This window comes from Procambarus clarkii, chromosome 48, assembly GCF_040958095.1.
Source record: "Procambarus clarkii isolate CNS0578487 chromosome 48, FALCON_Pclarkii_2.0, whole genome shotgun sequence".
NCBI lineage: Eukaryota > Metazoa > Arthropoda > Malacostraca > Decapoda > Cambaridae > Procambarus > Procambarus clarkii.
Window position 1 is genome coordinate 27,368,675 of NC_091197.1, and position 16,769 is coordinate 27,385,443.

At 47.7% G+C, this 16,769-nt stretch overlaps 1 long non-coding RNA gene across 1 annotated transcript in view; it reads left to right on the plus strand.

Moving 5' to 3' along the window:
• LOC123764813 (uncharacterized) overlaps positions 1 to 14,803 on the plus strand; it is a 108,183-nt gene extending 93,380 nt beyond the window's left edge. The window contains exon 3 of the long non-coding RNA XR_011222357.1: positions 13,954 to 14,803. This is a non-coding gene — a long non-coding RNA (uncharacterized lncRNA). The remainder of the gene's footprint in view (positions 1 to 13,953) is intronic.
• Positions 14,804 to 16,769: the final 1,966 nt, after the last annotated feature.

Genomic DNA, 16,769 nt, shown 5'->3' on the forward strand with positions numbered 1-16,769 from the left:
CTACTGCAATGTCTCTGGATATATTTTTGTCAGGTCTAAAAGAGTAGTACCCAGTGGCTTGTTCATACCATATCGCAGAGGATCTTCCTTCCGCTACTTTGGCTCTGTGGCGACTATTTTTTTCTTGATTGTTCCTTAATCTGTGAAAAACTTGGAGGTATTTGAACCTGTACAACAGGTAGAGCAGTGGCAGTTTTTGCTAGTGAGTCTGCTTTTTCATTACCATCTATGCCAATGTGACTTGGTATCCAATTTAAGGTGATTGACAACTGTAGAGTGTGTGCTGCTTTTCCTATATGTAGGATTTCAGTGATGAGTTGTATATTATCTCTGTGCTGGCTGGATAACAATGCCTGATGCGAAGATTTAGAGTCGGTATGAATGATGACATCATGTAAATTATTCTCAATTGCATAATTTATCGCTTCCTTCAGGGCATATAATTCTGTTTACAATGATGAGCACCCACTATTCATGCTCCAGTAAGCTTCATGGATGGTTGTGTAAACTGCTGTCCCAGCAGAACCTCTTTCTTGATCAACTGATCCATCTGTGAAGATGTGAGTCGTTGTAGGTCTTGAGATGGTTTCCACTTTTTGTTGTATGACTGCTTTGAGCCTCTGCAGGTCACATACTGAGTTTTTAACTGGTAATCTTTCAATTATTATCTTTAGACTCGATTCTCCCCATGAAGGAGGCTGCCGAAAGTGTTGATATGGTCTATCTTCCCCTTTGTTAATGGTCCGTTTCAAGTCCACTTTCTGTAGAATCTTGAACAGATTATCCTTCCATGCACCTGTTCTATATTGAAGGTTTCTGTGAAGCGATCTGTGTATGCTATTTTTGATAGACAGTCGCGGTGGTTCCAACAATTTTTGCTGTTATGGTGGTTATTCTTTGTTTGATCCAGTTTTCTAATGCTGGTAAGTTGGTTTTCATTTTTAGATTCTCTCGACGCGTCCATATAGGTGCTCCCAGCATTGTTCTGAGAGCATCATTTTCAGACATTTCCAGTTTCTCCCATTGGTTATCACTGCGGGATGTAAGAGCAGGAGCAGCATAGTCATTGAGTGACCTAACTGCTTGAACATAGTACATTTTGAGTACTGGTAGAGATGCACCCTCTCTAAGACTGGTCAGGGAATGCAAAGCTGATTTTCTGGCTTTACAACGTTCCTGATGATATTCAATTTCTCAAGTGAATTTCAACTGGCTGTCTAATATGACTCCAAGGTATTGAAAAGAGGTAACCCACTCAATTTCAAGTCCTTGTATTGCGAGTCTGATGTCTTGAGTTCTCATTTTAACGGCCATTACTTTGGTTTTATTGCTGTTTATTTTTATTGCCATGTGTTCCGCTTCCCTGCTATTGATGTCTAGGCATTTTTGTGCATGGTTCCTGGTGTCTTTGCCAATGATGATGACCACAAAGTCGTCTGCATAGTTAAGCAATTTGGCTTTTGGTAACTTGAGCTTCATGAATTGTTCCATGAGACAGTTGAAGAGGAAGGGGCTTAGTATTCCTCCCTGCGGAGTTCCATTTTCCAGCCTCTTTGAGGAGGATGTTTTTGCTTTGAACTTGACTTTAACTTCTCTGCAAAGCAGAGTCCTTTAGCAAAGGCAAGACCGTGTCCTTTGATTTCCTTATCCACAAGGCAGCACAGTGTAGCTGGAGCACTGGCTAGCTTGAAGGATTAATCATCCGAAGGAAGTCCAGAAAAATAAGGATTCCTGGTTTGTCATTGATTTGATCCAGAAGGGAGGCAAGGCATTCTGTGGTTCCAACACCTCTTATGTAAGCAACCCCCTCCCCGCTCAGCTCGTTGTCGCCGTGTGGGGGCTTAGTGGGCGGCTGCCGGAGTGTGATGCTCCTTGGGACAGTCCTCTGTCCTTTTCTAGCCTTGTGCTCCTGCTGCCGTCCTCTCCAATTCTGCTGGGCACCTTTTCCTTTTCCTTCTGTTTCGTTTTTCTCCCCCCTCTTCTCCTATCTGCTTGCCGTTTCCTGCCGACCTTTTGCTTGTTCTGGTTCTTCCCTTGGACTTCTTCTATTTTGACGCCCGGGTGCTTGAGGAGGCATACTCTTGCACCCGTAGAACTGTAGTACCCGACGTCGAGAGCGAGGGAAACCTTTTATTGTCAATCCCCTTTCGTCACTGAACCCGATCTCGACGGACTGTCGGTGTCTTAAGGTGGCGTTTGTGGGGCGTATACTCACGACGCACCCCTAGGAGGCCCCGGCAAGATCGGCGATAGCTTCTTGTTGGGTGTCCTGCCTCTAATTGTGGCTCCGTGGTGGGTGTGGGTGCACATTCGTGAATGAATTCTTCTTTTCGTAATGATGATGACCCCTGTTTCGGCTTCTTTTGGTTTACCTTCTCTGGCTCGTGGGGTGGGCGACCAAGCCCCCGAGTCGGTCCGTGTTGGAAGACCGGGCTCTGTAGCCTCCGCTGCATTGGGCCCCGACCTTGCTCCTCCTTTGGCCTCTCTGACTCCTTCCCCTGGCTCCCCTCCCTCCTCTGTGGTTGGGTCGAGCCCCAAGCCCCCAGTGGTGACTACCTCGTCCCCTGGCGCGGCTCCTTCTCTAGTTGTAACTACTGCGCCTTTTAACCCCTCTCTCTCTGGGGGTTCTCACCGCCGTCCTCGTCACGGCCGCCCTCGCTCGATTCCTTCCAGTTCTGCTACCTATCAAGCCTTGTTTGGTTCCGCTTCGTGGGCCAAATATTTTGATCTCCTCCCTCTTGATTCTGCGCCTCTTGACGATTTCTCCCTCCATCGACATCTCGTTGATTCCGTGGATGCCTCCATTACTTTCAACCCCACTCGTCTCGGTACACGTGTCGTTGCTGCTCCTTCTCAGGATGCTGCTTCCCGCTTGGCTGCTTTATCCTGCCTTGGCGAGACCCCTATTCGGGTCTCGAAGAACGCTCAGTTGAATGCCAGTGTTGGCACTATTTTGCTCCCGCCCCATGTTGCGACCGGTGTTCGGGACCTGCGCGACTGCCACGACGATATTCGACATATCCTTGCTGCCCAGGGCCATTCTATTCTCCAGGTGGACACGTTTACTCGTCCCCCTCGTGGTAGTCGCCGTCAACCCCTCCAGGTTGTGAAGATTACCTTTGATGGTAGGACCCTTCTACCCTCTGTCATTCTTGCTGGTGCCAGGTGCTCTGTCCAGGAGTACATTCCTTCTCCTCGGCTCTGCAACAAGTGCTGGAGGTTTGGGCATGGTGCCCTCCACTGCTCCGGGACTGTCTCTCTCTGTCCTTTGTGTGGTGGCGAAGGTCACTCTAAGTCGGAGTGCACTTCTCCCCAGGCTCGTTGCCTCAACTGCGGTGAGGCCCATCCTACCTTCTCCCGTGCGTGTGTCCATTACAAGCTTGAGGCAGCCGTCCTCAACTTGAAGCACCGGGAGCGTTTATCTTTTCCTGAGGCGAGATGCCAGGTTCGCCGGCTCCCGCCTTATGCTAATATCTCTTATGATCGCGTGTTGCGCTCTTCCTCTCCTCGTCCTTCCCGCCTTCCTCAGACTCACAACCGTTTCCGGGCCTTGGACCCTGATGCGCCCACTGCCCCCTCCTCTGTTCCTTTGGGTTCTCTCCCGAAGGATCCTCCTCCTGGTCCTCTGTCTGGGGTTCCCCTTCCTTCTACCCGGTCTGTCGTGTCTCCTGTGTCTTCTTCCTCGTCTCCCTCCGTTCCTCCTTCCCATCCTTCCCCTCCGTCTCTTGACTCTCCCCGCCGCCTGTCGGTGCGGGCTGATGTTCATCGCTCTCCAAATGGCCGTCATGTGTGCTCTCGTTCAGCTTCTCCTGTTGAGACGCTAGAATCCGTTGCCCAGTACGTGGTTGCTGGGACACCTGTCTCTTTACGTCAGAAGCGTAAACCTGGCTCCTCTCCTTCCTCCTCCCCGGCGGGTAAGAAGGTTTCGCTTTCTTCCTCGGCCCCTACTTCTGCCTCTCTCGCTCCTTCCCCTCCCATTTCGGTGGTTGCACCCCCTGTTCCTGCTATGGAGGTTTCTTTAGCCCCCGCTTCCCTCTCAGTTGCTGCCCTTGCTGAGGTACGCTCCTCTCTTTCTGCCCCTCCTCTTCCTGCTGCTGTCCTTGCCTGCTCCTCTCCGTTGTCTCCTCCTCCGGACCCCGCCCGCCCGCCTCTGATCTGTTCTCCCGTTTCCTTCCCTCCGTCTTTGCTCAGTTTACCCATGCCCCCTAACCCTGACTTTGCTGACCCTGATATTCTTTAACGTGCTCTGTTGCTCTTTCGCCTTTGTTTCTTCCTTGTTCTCTGTTTTTGTCCTTTCTCTTCTCGTCGTTGTCCATTCTTCAATGGAACGTTCGAGGTTATTACGCCAATTTCCTCGAACTCCAACTTCTGATTTCGCGGTTTTTGCCCCTTTGTGTCTGTCTCCAGGAGCCGATGCTTGGTGCTCGTCCTGGTCGTTTTCGTGGCTATTCCTTTCTCTCCCCCCCCCCCAGCTGTTGCTGGGGCTTCTAATTCTTCTGCTCTTTTAATTCGTGCTGATGTTCCCTTTGTTCCTTTACTTTTTTCTTCACCTCTCCATTGTTCTGCTGCTCGTGTCTTTGTGGGGAAATGGTACACTGTTTGTTCCATTTATCTTCCCCCGAGTGTCCCGCTTTCTCTTCCTGATTTGAAACACCTCCTAGACTCCTTGCTGGAGCCTGTGCTCCTGCTGGGTGACTTCAATTGTCGTCATTCTCTTTGGGGTGACGTTCTGACGAATACCCGGGGTCGCCTTCTTGAGCCGTTTCTCCTCTCTTCTGAATTCTGGTGAGCCCACTTATTTGGACTCTCGGACTCGCACCCTTTCTTGTCTTGATCTTTCTCTCTGCTCTTCTTCTCTTTACTTAGATTTCACATGGCAGGTTCTTGATGACCTCCATGGAAGTGATCATTTCCCCATCCTTGTTTCCTTTTTCTCTTTTCGCCCTTCCCTCTCTTTCCCTAGGTGGCAGTTTGCTAAGGCGGACTGGACCCTATTTTCCCTCAGTGCTACTCTCTCTGACCTCTCCCTTCTGCCTCTCTCTCGCGCTCTCCTCCTTTTTCATGACACTGTCTTCAATGCTGCCCTCCGCTCTATCCCTTGCTCTTCCTCCCGGGGTCCACGGAAGTGCGTTCCCTGGTGGAATGCGGACTGTGCTCGGGCTGTCCGCTGTAAGCGTGCGGCCTGGAAGAGGCACCGCCGTAGGCAGACGACCGATTCTTTTCTTTTCTTTCGGAAAGCGAGTGCGGTGGCCCGTAGGGCCATCCGTACGGCTAAACGTGAATGTTGGGCATCTTATGTCTCAACAATTACGTCCGAAACCACTCTGGCCCAGATCTGGAAGCGTATCCGCAAGATAGCGGGTAAATTCGTTCCCGATGTTTCACCGGTCCTTCACCTCCATGATACTCTTGTGGCGGACCCGTTGCAGGTCGCTTCCGAACTGGGTTCCCACTTTTCTTCTGTTAGCTCTGGTCTTCATCTTCCCCAATCTTTCCTTCTTCATAAACCTGTCCTTGAGTCTCGTCCTTTAGATTTCTGCACTCGTCTTCAACTTCCCAATAATGATCCCTTCTCTCTCTCTGAACTTCGTTCTGCCCTGGCCCTCTGCGGTTCTACGGCGGCGGGCTCCGATGGTAATCATTATGAGATGCTTCGCCATCTCCCTCCGAGCACGTCTCAGTATTTACTGAGTCTGTATAATCGGATCTGGGAGTCGTCGTCAGTCCCTGAGGACTGGCTCGATGCCGTTGTCCTCCCTGTTCGCAAACCGGGGTCTCTGGGTACTTCCCCTAAGGACTTTCGCCCTATTGCCCTCACAAGTTGTGTCTGCAAACTCTTTGAACGTATGGTTAACGTTCGTCTGATGTGGTTCCTGGAACACCATCACCTCCTCTCCCCTTCTCAATTTGGTTTCCGCAAGTGCCGCAGCACGACAGATGTCCTGGTGAACTTGGAGGTCTATATTCGTACTGCTTTTGCTGCGAAGACCTCCGTTGTTGCCGTCCTTTTTGACCTGGAAAAGGCTTACGACACCACTTGGCGTTATCATATCCTATCTCAACTTCATTCTTTTGGCCTTCGTGGTCATCTCCCTCTCTTTCTCCGCAGCTTCCTCTCTCGTCGTTCCTTTCGGGTGCGCCTTGGTACTGCTCTCTCTCCCTCTTTTCAGCAATACGAAGGTGTACCCCAGGGTAGTGTTCTGAGCACTACTTTTTTTCTGGTTGCCCTCAATGGTCTTCTTTCCTCTCTTCCTTCTGGTGTCTTCTCCGCTCTCTATGTCGATGATCTTACCCTTTGCTGTCAGGGTGATGATTCGCCTCTCCTTCAACGCCGGCTTCAACTTGCAATTGATGCCGTGTCGTCTTGGGCCACAGGTCATGGCTTCAAGTTCTCTACTTCTAAGACTTGTGCCATGACTTTTACGCAGAAACGGGTTGTTCTTCGTCCCTCTTTCTTGGTCTCCCCATATCTCTTACCTCCGTGTTGAGTGCTCTAAGGCCCTTACCCTCCTTCGGGTCTTGTCCCATACTTCTTGGGGGGCAGATAGGCGCACTCTCCTTGCTTTTACATTCCTCTCTCGTCCTGTCTAAGCTCGATTATGGTTGCCCTGCTTACTCGTCTGCTTCTCCTTCTGCTCTTCGCCGACTTGATGCTTTGCACCATACTGGGTTGGGCCTCAGTTCTGGTGCCTTTCGTTCGACTCCCATCCTTAGCTTGTATGTTGACACTGGCTTCCTGTCTCTCCAGGACCGCCGTGATCGCTACTGTCTTCGCTATCTTGCACGGTCCTTGCAACATCCTTCCTATCGCCTCTGTCGTGCTTTAACTTTTACCCCTGCGGTTCCTGTTCCTCTTCACCACCTCCCTCTTTTTCTCCGGTTATCTCGCCTACAGGATTCTCTTTCCGTTCGTATTTCTGATGTTTCTCCTCGTGTTGTTCCTTCTTTGCCCCCGTGGAGGGTCCCTCTTCCGCGGTTTTGTACATCCTTGACCCGTATCACTAAAGCTTTTACCCCTCCTACGGTTCTAAAACGCCTTTTCCTCGAGCACTTTTCTTCTCACTCCCGCTCCGTTTCTGTCTTCACCGATGGGTCTAAGTCAGTGGACGGTGTTGGCTACTCTGTTGTTTTTCCTGATCGCACTTATATGTGTTGCTTGCCTCCGGAGACTAGCATCTTTACAGCGGAACTTTATGCTATTCTCTATGCTCTTCGTCTCCTGCTTTCTCGTTGTCAGTCTTCCTTTGTAGTTGTTGTTGACTCTCGTAGTGCCCTCATGGCTCTCGGGTCCTTTAATCCGGTTCATCCAGTAGTTGTCGAGATCCAGCATTGGCTGTTTCTCGTTTACAGTAAATTTAAGTCGGTTGAGTTTTGTTGGGTTCCCAGCCATATTGGTGTGTCTTTAAATGAGCGTGCGGATGCTGCCGCCAAGGAAGCTGTCCGCTCTTGTCCCGTCTCTCGTAAAGGCATTCCGTATTCCGACTTTTACCCGGTTATCCATTCCTCAGTCCTTACCCGTTGGCAGGCTTCTTGGTTGTCTGTTACTGGTAACAAGCTACGTACTCTTAAATGTTGTGTTTCCTCGTGGCCGTCCTCCTTCCACCATAACCGGCAGTGGGAAACAGCTCTGGCGAGGTTGCGTATTGGCCATACTCGCTTAACCCATGGTCACTTGATGGAGCGCCGCCCTGCTCCTTATTGTCCTAGTTGCATTGTCCCTCTTATGGTCATGCATGTCCTTCTTGAATGTCCTGACTTCCAGGACGAGCGTGTGTCTTGCTTTCCGACAACCCCTCGCGGTCACCTGTCCCTCGATAGAATTCTTGGTGACTCGGATACTTTTGATATCGTTCGCCTTATGCGTTTTTGTTCTCGTATTGGCATCCTTGGTGATATTTAGCGCCCTCTGATTATTTTGGCAATTTCAAAAGAGTGGTTGAGTTCTTATCACCCATACTCTGTTGATGAGATTCAAGAAGGCTTCTTCACCCATTTCTCCCGGCTTGGCCAGCACGTTGTAAGTGATTTTGTTCTCACCTGGAGCTGTGTTTTTATTTTTCTTTGTAACTCTTCTGAGTTCTTTCAGATTGAAAGGTAAGTCTAGTTCGTCAGGTAAGGCTAAATCATCGTATATTTCTTTTCATCTTGCTGCTTGAAATCTTTGTTTGTGAGTCAGAGTTGCTTGAGGAAGTTGAATTGCTTTTCGACTTTTTGGCTTAGATCAAGGTGTAGTATCTAGACTACAAGCGGTCAAAGGTAGTCCAATTGCTACACCTTTATATAGGTGTAGGACAGCCCAGACGATGCCGCAACCCCACTCATTCAGGCCAAGCTTTCTTGTTGCGGGACCCAGCGAGGTCCTGATACAGGGGGCTTCTATGCCTTTTCCAAGTCAGATTGACACCTACTGCAAGGATCTCGTTGCACTCGCTCCAGCATCGACCCTAACTCATTGGCCTTTATTAATTTACATAGGCTGCCACCCAATATCATACAGAAAGAAAGAAAGAAGATGGAAGAAGACGATGATGGGCAAGACTTCAGCAGCGCCAGGAGGATCGACTTCAGCTTCTGGAGACTTGGCCAAGAATTTGAGTTATCCCAGCCTGCTTCAGATGCCTCTTACCGCACCTTCAGACTCCTCCAACAAGACCAGAGGCCATCTTCTCCAGACCTGGATGCCGACTTCTTCGACGAACCGCAGCGCCTGAGCACCACACCCCAAGACATCGAGACTCCAACCTCTCATCCCTTCATCGAACTTCAGCTGAAGCCCACGCCTGATGAGGATGCACTCAGATTGTCGCCTACACCTCAGAACTAGGACTCTGTGCCCCAGCTCCCGGACCCGCCTCTCGTTGACGATGAGACCCAGTCACTGGACTCGCCTCCCCTCCAGCTCCACCTCTCGACCATTGCCAGCGCATTGGGGAACTCCTTCACAGAGGGAGGAATAACTCCCGCTGAAGACAGTAACAGCCTAGCCAGTGATAATGACAGCAACACCCACCAAGAGGGAGCAAAATGTACTACCCCTACTTCAAATGTACCGAGGCACACTGGCAAGGTGTTTACAGGAACTGTATGGACAAGCAACTGTTCCGCCATCTAGATGAGAAACATGGCATCAAGATAACAGGGAAGAGCCAAATGTGCACAGTCTCTAAGTTTTAGGACTTCACCCCACCAGACACACATGTGTAGCACAACGACAGCTCCTTGCCAGAAAACCCAAAGAGGAAGTTAGCCACACTTTCCAGTGTCCCAAGTCCGCTTCAAGTTTCTCCACAAACAGGGGGTTGCACATCCATGAAAATAAGATACCTCACCCAAGAAGTGCAAGCCCACCAACAACCCAGACCTGATTCCCCACCACACCCATAGTCAGCCCAGTCCACACCTACCCCCTCGCCTCCTCACCCCACCTTACCTTGAGGTTACCTTGAGGTGCTTCCAGGACTTAGCGTCCCCGCGGCCCGGTCGTCGACCAGGCCTCCTGGTTGCTGGACTGATCAACCAGGCTATTGGACGCGGCTGCTCGCAGCCTGACGTATGAGTCACAGCCTGGTTGATCAGGTATCCTTTGGAGGTGCTTATCCAGTTCTCTCTTGAACACTGTGAGGGGATTGCCAGTTATGCCCCTTATGTGTAGCGGAAGCGTGTTGAACAGTCTCCGTGTTGAACAGTCTCGGGCCTCTGATGTTGATAGAGTTCTCTCTCAGAATACCTGTTGCACCTCCGCTTTTCAACGGGGGTATTCTGCACATCCTGCCATGTCTTCTGGTCTCATGTGATGTTATTTCTGTGTGCAGGTTTGGGACCAGCCCCTCTAATATTTTCCACGTGTAAATTATTATGTATCTCTCCCACCTGCGCTCAAGGGAGTACAGATTTAGGCTCTTTAGTCGGTCCCAATAGTTTACGTGTTTTACTGAGTGGATTCTAGCAGTAAAGGATCTCTGCACGCTCTCCAGGTCAGCAATTTCTCCAGCTTTGAAAGGGGCTGTCATTGTGCAGCAGTACTCCACTCTAGAGAGCACAAGCGTTTTGAAAAGTGTCATCATCGGTATAGCATCTCTAGTGTGAAAAGTTCTTGTTATCCAACCTGTCATTTTTCTTGCAGTTGTGACGGATACTTTATTGTGTTTTTTAAAGGTAAGGTCTTCTGACATGAGTACACCCAGATCCTTTACATTGCCTTTACGTTCTATGTTATGATTTGCCTGAGTTTTGTACGTGGTATATCAGGAATAACGCCAGTATCTAGGCTTTGTCTCCACAGAATGTGGAGGGCCTGTGATAATGGTTTTTTACAGTTCTTGATGAATATGGAGTTCCAAGAATCCGGGCCTGGTGCAGAGTGCATAGGCATACTGTTTATGGCTTCTTCAAAATCCAGTGGGGATAGGGTGTCGTCTGATATATGATTTGATGTTGGTATCATATCCATGAAAAATTCATTTGGGTTATCAATCTTTAGTGCGTTTAATGGCTCACTGAAAACAGAGTCGTACTGCTTTCTCAGTAGCTCGCTCATTTCTTTGTTGTCATCGGTGAAAGTTCCATCTCCCTTTCGCATTGGCCCGATACTAGATGTGGTTTTTTATCTTGATTTTGCATAGGAGAAAATATATTTCGGATTGCCTGAAAGCCCTTTCACTCAACATCACCTGCCCCAGCACCTAACCCCCATCTCCACTCCCTCTACCACCTCCACTCTCTCAGCCCGCTTCCAGATCCTGATAAAGGTAGTCTAATATCTCCAGCCTCCAACACAGAACATCAAGACCAGTCTCAACCCCACGATGATGATGACGGTGGAGATGGTGCCCCCGATGATGTGGAAGATCAACCCCAGCAAGAGAGGAATACTCCTGATGAGGCTGAAGAAGAATGGCTGCTGGAGGAATACATGGCCACTCTACAAGAGCTCCTACACCCCCGGACTGGGACGCATTCACTGTCCTCCTTCAGCGGATAAAAGCAATCCAGGAGCACTTCAAGATACCAACAGGTGGTAGACAGCCATTATCCACCACCACCGACGTCAACGACTGCACAACTATCCAATGCTTGTACAGAAGAAATCGGCGGAGAGCAGTATGATTCATTATAACAGAAGAGAGTGCCTGCTGTCCCATCCTCAAAGAAATAGAGGAGCACTTCATCCGCATGCTAGGCATCCAAGACCCTCTACAAAATCTGGATGTAATTAATGCCATCCCAGATCCACCTGAAGACCACAGGGAAATGGACACAAGAGAGCTAACTGTACGAGAAGTGGCAATTTGGCTCTCCAGGACAGAGAATACCACTCCGGGAAATGACAAGCTCACCTACCACCACTGGAAACGGCCGACCCAGGATACTGTGTCATCCCAGCGATCCTCAACATATGTTTCAGCAAAAGATCCAAGAGTCCTTGAAAGTCATCCTGGACAATACTCATCCCCAAAGCAGGTGACCCTGTTGACGTCAACTGGAGACCAATTGTTCTCTGTCACACCATCTACAAGTTATACACTGGTTGCCTCTCCTCCCGATTACGAACCTGAATCATTGACAACGACGTGCTTTGTCCTGTTCAGAAGGGATTCATGCCAACTGATGGAGTCCTCGAACACAACTTCGTCCTGTAACACTACCTGGATGCGGCAAGGACAGGACTTGGCAATCAGGATGTATTCATCGCTTTCCTTGATATCACAAATGCTTTCGGTTCCGTCCCAACTTAACTCATCTCAGCTTTGACGGATGGTGGCAGATGACTTTCTGGCAGTCACTCACAGCCTCACCACCAAGAACACAAGAGTAATGACGATCAATGGTCAGATGAGAAAAATCCCAGCCAACTGCGGGGTCAGGCAAGAATGCCCAATAAGCGGCCTTCTGTTCAACATTGCTATCGAAGCCATTCTGAGGACAACAATAAACATTGGCCTGGAGGCTGACCCGAACCTGAAGTATCCCAGCTTGGCATTCGCTGTCCCATCTTCACCGATGAGTCTAAGTCTGCTGACGGTGTGGGCTGCTCTGTTGTTTTTCCTGACCACACTTATATGTGTCGCCTTCCTCCGGAGGATATCATCTTCACAACAGAACCTTATGCTATTCTCTATGCTCTTCGTCTCCTGCTTTCCCGGTCCTTTAATCGGGTCCACCCGGTGGTTGTCGAGATTCAACATTGGCTGTTTCTTATCTCCAGTAAATTTAAGTCAGTTGCATTTTGCTGGGTTCCCAGCCATGTTGGTGTCTCTTTAAATGAGCGTGCGGATGCTGCCGCTAAGGAAGCTATCCGCGCTTGTCCCATCTCTCGTAAAAGTATTCCTTATTCCGACTTTTACCCAGTTATTCATGCCTCCATCCTTGCCCACTGGCAGAGTTGTTGGTCTTCTGTTATTGGTAACAAATTGTGTACTCTTAAGAATCGTGTGTCCCAGTGGCCTTCCTTCTGCCACTGTAACCGGCGGTGGGAAACGGCTCTGGCTAGGTTACGTATTGGTCATACCCATTTAACTCATGGTCACTTAATGGAGCGCCGCCCTGCTCCTTATTGTCCACATTGCATTGTCCCTCTTACGGTCGTGCATATCCTTGTTGAATGTCCTGACTTCCAGGACGAGCGTGTGTCTTGTTTTCCGACTGTCCCCCATGGTCGCTTGTCTCTCGATAGAATTCTTGGCGACTCAGATACTTTTGATATCGTTCGCCTTATGCGTTTCTGTTCTCGTATTGGCATCCTTGGTGATATTTAGCACCCTCTGATTATCCCGTACATTTGATGGTGCTACATAGCCTTTTCGGTTTGGTGCCTTTTATTGATAATTACTTACTTGGCATTCGCTGACGACATCACCATGATCGCTGGGGAGGAAGATGGACTGCAAACTCTGCTCGATACAATAGAAAGAGCTTGGCAAACTGTGTGGCTTGCACTTAACCGAAACAAGTGCTGCTCCATGCACATGTCAAGGCAGACGCCACGGTGATTGAGAGCAATGCAATTCGGGATTGAGGAGTCCGAAATCCAACATCGACTGGGAGGAGACCACTCCAAATTTTGAAGTACTGGAGTCCGTTGCGTCCAGTACTCAGAGCAGTAAACAGTGAAGTGTCACGTGTAGTGGTCAGGTAGTGGGCCACGTGTAAGTGTTGCGTCCAGCACTCCGAGCAGTAAACAGTGAAGTGTCACGTGTAGTGGTCAGGTAGTGGGCCACGTGTAAGTGTTGCGTCCAGCACTCCGAGCAGTACAATATTTTATTACATATTATAATGTTAAATATTATAATTTTGGTAAATATTATACATTTTTAATCAATTTAGTTCCTACACATAATTTATCCCTCATGTATCATATTTTTAATTTTATAATGTCATTAAAATTCAATTGCATCTTGTTATATAATGCAACTGCATCTTATTATATAATACAACTACATATTATATAATACAACTGCTTCTTATTATATAAAACGCCTGCATCACATTATATAATATGCCTGCATCATATTATATAATACGCATGCATCATATTATATAATACGCCTGCATCATATTGTAAAATACAACTGCATATTATATAATTCAACTGCATCAAATTATATAAAACGCCTGCATCCAATTATATAATACGCCTGCATCATATTATATAATACAACTGCATCATATAGAGTGCTATAGCTCCTAAATAGAATAAGAGTCCAGCCGCTGAAATCTTAATATTAATAATTTTATAACAAAATTCCAACATCATTAACATATTTGCCCATGTTTATAACCATGAAAATATACAGTACATTAGTACAGTAATACTGTACTGTACTGACGATAACCATGTTTATAGGCCTTTTATTGCTATATTATTGAAGTCCTTGTACAATATGTATGTTATGTCACAGTTTACTGATTCTGTATCTGACGATTCAGCAATAGTTACTTTGTATTCTTCGGCAGGTGTCGCTACGTGCCTGGACCAGTCTTCCTGACCGCCGGGACCCGGACCCGCCACACCCCAGGACAAGCACTTGACGCAACGCACTCCAAACCATCAACGCCCTTAACAGGGCAAGTACTCAACACAACGCACTCCATACCATCAACGCCTTCAGCATGCACAATGAAGACAGCCGAGGAAGGAAGGAGCCTCAACGGGCCAACGGTACAAGTGGGCGGTGCGGTGCAAGGAGTTTGATCACCTGAACGGCGGAAATATATTGTTAAATATATTGTTATTTGTGTAATACAAACTATTTGATTCATGTTTTTCTTCATCACGTATAGTACTAAAAACATGGGTAAAGATATGTGTCATAACGGAAGAGTACAGGTATTAATTACAACATCATGCATGCTTTCAAGAGGTCCAGCGCATGTTGAGGGCTGACAGCCGGCTGACACTGTCCTCCTACCATTGGCTCATCCAGTATATTGCTACTTGTTCCAGTGTACAATACTTTGGTGGGCATGGAGCTCACCCACATCCCAGGTGTATTAAATACTGCCAGTGTATTAATATACATTACTTCCCTTGTTTTGTTAATCAGATGTGAATGACTGTTGGTTTGTATTAATATACATTACTGCCAGTGTATTAATATATATTACTTCCCTTGTTTTGTTAATCAGATGTGAATGACTGTTGGTTTGTATTAATATACATTACTGCCAGTGTATTAATATATATTACTTCCCTTGTTTTGTTAATCAAATGTGAATGACTGTTGGTTTTGTCTCATGGTCAGTGTTTTCCATGTATACTTTTCCTTCACTTCTTGTTCTTTATAATAAATGCTAAAAATGATCAGTAGTTGTATTTATTGTATTAAATGTAAGGAAGTAATTACCAGAAGAGAGCGCCGGGCCGGAAGACTGTTCAGCTCCACACTCAACACTTCCCAGATACTGTGTTGTTCAGGACGCTAATACCACACAGACAGACACAAGACTCAAGACACAGCCAGATACAAGATGCCTTCATCATATTATATAATACATCTACTTCATATTATATAATACAAATCCATCATATTATAATTCAACTGCATCATATTATATAATATGCTTACATAATATTGTATAATACGCCTGCATCATATTTTATAATATAACTGCATCACATTATATGCATGCATCATATTATATAATACAACTCCATCATACTGTAAAACTGCATCATATTTTATAATACAACTGCATCATATAATATAATTCAACTGCATCATATAATTTAAATTATACCCTTTCAACTTTAAAAATGACTCATTATATTTAGAAAATGGGCCATAACAGAAAATGGAGATATCTTGTCCCCTAACTCCCCTTGCCACATCGGGGGGTATAGGGTGTTTATGTAGCTTCAGGGCACCAATCCTCCCAGACACAGGGCATGGCGAGAAGGCACCCCTAAGCATACCTAATTCCCTATCAAACACAAACTAAAATACAACTGCTATAAAACTGCTATAAATGGCAGATCTCATCACAACCTACAAAAGTTAAGATGATACTAATAGCACACAATAATAACCTGAAAAACAAACATATATTAAATGAAAAATTCTTTTGTATTTGGTTTTTTCTTATATGGGACACAGTACACAAAGGGAGAGGAGCACAGTATATAATTAAAAAAGAACTAACGCTGAAGGTCAAAACAGCAAGCTGCCTAAGCGGCAGGATTGATGACTTGACATCGGCATACATGGAAAACTATTCATAGTGGAAGCTCCTAACAAGGCCCCGGGAGGGATATCATGTATGCGCATGGGGGTCCCTCCGGCCGCCGCCTTACCCACTCGTGAGCACTGGCCAGGCCATCCACTCTCTTGTGAGACACCATTTGGAAAAGTGGTACTCCAGATGAACGACTCTGCTTAGATAGTTGGCTACCAGTTATCCTGGCTGCGGTTCACCTAAGCGAGACTATATTGACCCTTATGCACCCTGTGCACGGTGATCCTGGGGCTAAGGTGGTCTGCCCCTAGATGTGGTCTTGGACCATATTCTGTAAATGGAATATGTCCAGGTCAGGGCTTTCACAGAGCAAATCTCAAGGTCGCTCTTGGTGAGTCTCATATCCAGTAGACCACTTGCACTCTCCTTGCACCATCTTCCCCTCCAATTAAGGGTTATTGAAGAGGCAGATGCTGTGTGCTTCCCGGTATATTCCCTGACCTTTTGAAGGATCTTTGGGGTGCCGTACTTGTCGCACTTGCTCTGATGTGAACGGGAGAGTGGGAAGTTATCAGCCGGGATCCTGGGTGTCTAATATAAAGGCCTCATCACCTTTGCAAGCTATGATGTCAGGCTTACAGAAGGTCCCTCCATCCGGTATACGGACTTCACGTTCCACCTCGAAACCTCTTTGCCGCAGGCGGCCGGCTACGAACCGGGTGATATCGTCATGACATTTCACCCGAGCCCCATGTGTCTTGTGGCATGCCTGGGATATGTGACCCAGGGTTCCTGGTTTCCGACAAGCATCGCAGAGACCAGAAGTCTCGGGTCTACCCCTAGTTGCTCTAGACGGCGTGGCTACAGCGTTTGCCCTAATTTGAATGGCATGAGCAAAATCTCCTCCGCTTAGTAGACGGGTACCGGACGCGACCCAATTGTGGCAAGATGGAACCTCACAAGAGGACGCGAGGCCGGCACCGTCGACCATGCTATACAGTTTTGCTTTCCACTTCCTAGAGCACTCAGTCGTTCTACTAGAAGGGGTTCCGGCGGCCGTGGTCGGGTCTACCCATCGACGCATTCGCGCTTGGAAC